This window comes from Emydura macquarii, unplaced genomic scaffold, assembly GCF_026122565.2.
Source record: "Emydura macquarii macquarii isolate MOO-44397 ecotype Brisbane River unplaced genomic scaffold, CSIRO-AGI_Emac_v2 contig_561, whole genome shotgun sequence".
NCBI lineage: Eukaryota > Metazoa > Chordata > Testudines > Chelidae > Emydura > Emydura macquarii.
Genome location: NW_027130698.1, coordinates 5,973,147 through 5,979,146, shown reverse-complemented (window position 1 = coordinate 5,979,146; position 6,000 = coordinate 5,973,147).

The window sequence follows — 6,000 nt, the reverse complement described above, 5'->3', positions numbered from 1 at the left end:
CTGGGAATTGAGGATTTTAGAATTTTGTCTGCTGCAGATGTTGCAGAGCAGAGAGGAGCTACAGAGCTCCTTATTAGCTACTTTGTTGCTAACAATGACATGAGACCTAAAGGAAATACTTCCCCAGAAGTTAAACATGACGAGTAAATCCCTAGACTCTCACTTTACTGCATCAGAAAAAAAACAGCAACAGGAATTTGGGGATATCTGTAAACAAATAAGCTTTGTAACTGGAATTGGACTCTATATCAACGAGTTCTAGATTTCAGGATATCAGTGCCATATAAGGAAAACACAAATTGTTCATAATGATGATGTAAATTGAGAATGTAGGGAGCACAGCATACAGTTTAGCAATCCTGTCAGGTAAGCCTTCCAAAGTAAGTGTTTTCTTTTTTTCATTCCTTCCCCCCCCCCAAGATTTTTCAGTATACAGATAAAAAAAAAGTTCCTTTTGCAACTGCAGACGCTCCTACAAACTATATTCCACAGTTTCCTTGATCTGATCATGCTTTCTGAGCCTTTAGCTGTCTCTTGTGATGAACCTACTGCCACCTAGGGAAGCTAATATTTTTATACCCAGAGTCAGTTCCTTATGTGAAAGAGCAGAGGAAAAAAACCTCAGATCTAGAACACATTTGAATCCCTAGTTGCCAATAACGAGACAGTTATTTTTTTCATGTAGTTCAATTAAATTAAGTTTTGGGGAGGGATTAGAGGGCTCTGGAGGATGGTAGCAGCATAGCAAACTAGTTATCTCTGGTCATTGGTTGAGCTGTGTGAACACTGAAGGGATTGTGAGTGGAACTGTAACACAGTTCGACTCACCGCCTTGGCACCTCCTGCTGGCTATCTGGGAAATCAGCTCTCAGCTGGGCAGATGCCTCTCCCTGCGGTTTCTCACCCTCTGTCCTATCTCTGCTGGACCCTGCTTCTCATGACTCAACCGAGTCACAATCCGTGTTCCCCACCTTCCAGGGGATTCTGTAGTTCATTCTTGCCACTTCCCACTGTGGCCACCAAAGTCCTGCCACCACTCCTATGGCAAACTCGGAGAGCAGGGGGGGGGGACCCAGGCCCACCTACTACTCTGGATCCTAGCCCAGGGACCCTATGTGCGGTAGCCTTTCACTGCGTCTCCCCTAACTCCTCAATGGATTTCCCTGGGCCACTTCCCCACAGCCCCAGTAACTTCTCCACCCTTTCTTCAGGGCATTCGACTCTGCTGAGCTCCAGCAGCCAGCCACTGCTCTTCCAGGGTGCTGACAGTCCTTCCTTTTCGAGCTCCTGGGAGGCACTCCCCCATGCTACTTTTCAGCTCCCTTATATGCCAGCCTCCTGGGCCCTGATTGGCTGCCACACAGTCCCTTCCTATTGGCTACTTTTCATGCAGCCTCTACAAGGGCCCTCTTAACCCTTTCCTGGACAGTGAGGGGCAGGCACCCCATCACAGGAACCTTTTAAGATTTATCTGCAGAGGACCTAGCAAACCAGTTCATTCATATTTGCTTAGAAGTTGGAGTACTGTAAACTCAAACCTCCAAAAGGAAATATCACACCCCTCCACTCCAAACAAATGGCACAACCTTAGTATCTTGCATTTAAATTTAATTATTGTTATTTATTTCCATTTCAGCATATAAAAACACAGCTGTCCTAGATTCTAGTGCCCTTGGCAAATAATTAAAAGGTAAAATCCAACAAAGGCCAAACAAATAGCCGTTGGTTCATACAAAATAATCTTGTCCATTAAACTAAAATTTCCCTTTTGCAGAATGAGTATAAATAAAAATACACACTCCCATAACAACCCTATAAGCTCAGCCTCTCTCAAACACCTGCACAAATCCAATCATAACGTTCGTGCAGTGTTCCCTAAAGGTAAACAAATCAGAGCCATCTCTGTCTGAGGGGTAGGGGAGAGAGCTGTGTATGAGGCCCCCTCAACCTCAGAGCACCCTGCCATCAGCTTTGTCTTCCAAAATACCAACAGACCAGACTGACCTCAGCTGTAGCATTATGGCATAGGGAAAAGAATGATCTCTTAGATAGGCAGGTCCCAAACTATTTAGGGTTTTATATATGAAGCCAGACCAAGCACCTTAAGTACTTACTCAAACCAAACAAGTAGCCAATGCAGATTCTGGAGTACTAGTATTATGTCATAATGATGAGATATACCATGTGAAAAAGTGGGTTTCATCAGTCTACAATTTTCAATTTGATTTCAGGTATAACCCCATATAGAGTGCATTGCACTTGTTTAATCTTAAACTTGTTAGGCATGAATGAGGCATGTGAGGTCCACATCAGAGAGAAATGGTCACATGTGCCACATAGATGGAGAAAAAGCCATTCTGGCCAGTGTTACTGTGTTATAGACTCCGACCTCTACTGCTGCTACACTAACAACCAAACTCTACTGACAAAGGATGGACACACAACCTCAGTCAGTGAGATTGATACAGTCCTTGTCACATTATTTCATGAGCTGTGGGAAGCAACAAACATCACTTCAGTCTTCTCTAGAGTGACCCATCATATACGGAGAAAGATTCAACCATGCCCTCTAGGCTGGATGAAGCGGAGAGCTAGAACTCAGTATCGTCAGCATATTGACAACACTTAAACCTATGCCTCTTCAATAACCCTCCCAACATAGACACATTGAAATTGGAGCCTTGCAGAACAACATGTGAGAGAGCCCATGGGACAGAAAAAACAACTACCCCAAACCGAGAGAACGTCTGGTATCTCTCAGGAAAAATAAATTAATTAAGGGCAGGGGGGGGAGAGGGGATTTTCAAAAGCATCCTATTGGCTTTGGAATACAGTGCTTTTGAAAATCCCACCCCATGCCATTAAAAGGCAGTGCCATCTAGCCCAGAGGGTGTTCAGGAGAGCAACCACCACTCCTTGATCAAGGGTATTGAATAAAGGTCTCTGAAGATGGAGGGCAACCGATGAGAACACCTGTACCAGGTCAGGCACCTCAAGGGCCTCAAAAGACAAGGAGAGGTGGGTAAGGATTTGTTGTAAGAGAGAGCAAACGTATTCAGAGAAGTTGGGAGGCTAAGTGAGAAAGCAGGCTTGTGGAAGCCTAAATATGAACTTCCTCAAATGGTTGGGAGCTTTTCAAGACCATAGGTCAAGATTCACATCCTCATCTAACTTTGTTCCCCAGGACATATTTAAGAGAGTTCAAAATTTGTTAGAAACATTTGGCACAGTTCTAGTCACTGGTTCATCCTTCTGGGTAGATAAGGACAAAGTATTTCCAGTTGATGGCTGTTCAATGTTAAATGAGTGTGTGTTTTCACACAGGATGGTTGTCCAGATGACAAAAAGCACTACCATCACTAGAACTAACTGTCAACCTTGTTGGTCATGTTAGAAGTAAGGGCCAGTATGAGTGGGCATGGAGACAGAACAGCTCACTCCTAAAAAATGGTTCCTATAGCCAAAGGGTTTTAGCATATTGACAGGGTTTTTTGTGGGAAGTTTCTCTACCACTGCCAATGCTTTACGCCTTCTGAGGTTAAGAGGAGAAATTCATTTTCCATGGATGTCACTCTGACACCTTACCTGACCAGTACACTCTCATATTTTTAAGGGTAACACATTTCCATCCATCTCCCCATGGACCTAACAATTAAATAACACCTTGTCTACATGGAAAAGATTTTTCATATAACCTAAGGGGTGAATTTAAACTGATATAGTTATACTGATATAACTCCCCTGTGTGGACACACTTGCTTTGATATAAAAGTGCCTTTTTTGGTTCAACTTATGTCATTTGACAAGGGACTTAAGCTATGCCAAAGAAAACCACTCTTCTGCTGAAATAAGAGTGTCCACATGGGGTTTGGACGGTGTTATACTGTTATAGTTACACCTGTAAAACTGAAGGAAAATGTTCCAATATAGAAAAGGCCTAAAAATAATTATGGTTACTGAAAATCCTGCCAATACAACACTGCAAACTCAAGGTAATAAAACATTAAGATACTCTCAAAATTCATCAGTGAAAGGTTTTATTTCCCCTAACTATACACTGTAAAAGGAAAAAATACAGCCACAAGAAAATAAATTTGAGACTCAGTTTCATGCCTGGAACTAGAGAATAAGCTACAAATATCTGCCTGGAATCAGATTGCAGTACATATGGTGATATTGTCTGCTAAAATTTGGGTCTGACAGAATGACAGTCACGTGTAAGTCTCCTCAAATATTATTTCTCATTGAAAGTTAAGTGATTAATGAAGGAGGGCAGTATTTTTTCCATTTCTTGTGGCTAAGGGGGGACTTTGTTATCTCTGAATTTTTAAAATGTAAAATAGAGACAGAAATGCTAGAACTTCCACATATATTACTGTGCAACTTTTTCCCCATATGCTGCTTCAGGCAATGAGATATTTATAAAGCACAAAACAAAACTGGAAATATTAAATTTCAAGAGAGGAGTGACAATGGGTAAGAACTATAACAAGCATGGTTCAGAAGGCATGAGATATTCATTAACTATATGGAAAGCCAAATAATCAAAGACACCTTAATTAAAAGCACTTCAATTTGCTGTAATATGCACATCATTACAATTATTAACCTTCACAAAGGATATGGTATAAACAAACTGAGTTATTATACCACTGTATGTTGGATTACTAGATTCATTTTTCTTCACAAGGCCAAGTTAAACAGCTCACACTATATATATTTGGAAGCATTCTGGCCTGAATCATTTGGGGTTTCTTTATTCTTCTAAAAAGTGAATTTTAGAAGATCTTGCCATATACTTTGTTAAAAAAATACACAATCTTTTAAAACTTTTTTTGGGGGAGGAAGGGTGGGAGGCAAAAGTGGCATAGAAAGATGAGGTACTCACTCTTCTATTACTATTTCCCATGTTTTAGATTGCCATTTTAGAGTCATGTGGATAATTAGTGTATAATTATCCCCCAATGCTTTGGCTTAGGTACTTAAAATGAGCCTTTTCTCTATGATGATTTCATTTTATACCTGGTAACATGAGTTGCTTTATTTTCTGCCAGATAGAAATGTCTGCATTTCCTCCTGACTCTCTTACTAATTTCCAAAACAAAATCTTTCTTTGATAGCTTTTATCTCTGCTGTAATGTCTCCTTTAACTCAAACATCATTGCTTTTGGGGAAAGGGGTTAGTTTTGTTTTTGTTTATTTAAGGCATACAGGAAAAAACATGTGTGTGCATTTTCCACCCCTCCACTCTTTCTTAAACATTTTGCTGTATCACAGATACCACACCCAAGTAATAAAAGTAACAGTTACCACTTACATGGTGTTCATTTTCAAAGTACTATATAAACATTAATTAATTCACCCTCACAACATCCCATGTAATTAGTTATTAAGGTCATCCCCATTATGATGGCTTTTTATCTGTCCTTACTAAGTGCATATAGATTAATAGCCTGATTTCTAATGGGAGCTGTGTGTACTCATCACCTCTGGAAAAAATAATCAGGTTTAAATGGTTTACCCAGTCAGAGCCAGGATTAGATATCAAATCAAGTCCCACAGTCACACCCAATGCACTGGAACATCCTGGAACATTTTTAACTTCATTGTTGTTCCCACTCAGTGGAGCAAATTCTATTCCTGACTGGCCCATCGTAAATCTGGAAAACAGGATCCGAGGGCAGAATTTGGGCCTTTGCACACGTACATGCATAAACACCACCTCTTGCATTAATAAACCTGGTACTTTTTATTCACTGCAACTTTGTCATGCAATTGCACAGATGTATCTCAGGATGCACAGATTAACTGACAGAGTAGATGGAGCATGTTTGTAATTGTAGAGGCTGTATTTGAAGCTATAAAGATCGATGGTGGGATTTTCAAAAGTAATTGGTGTTGGCCTAACACTGCTTCCATTGGAATCAGCAGCAGAACTCCCTATAGCTTCTCTGAGAGCAGAATTAGACCAGAATATATTGGAAAATCCCACCCCAAAGA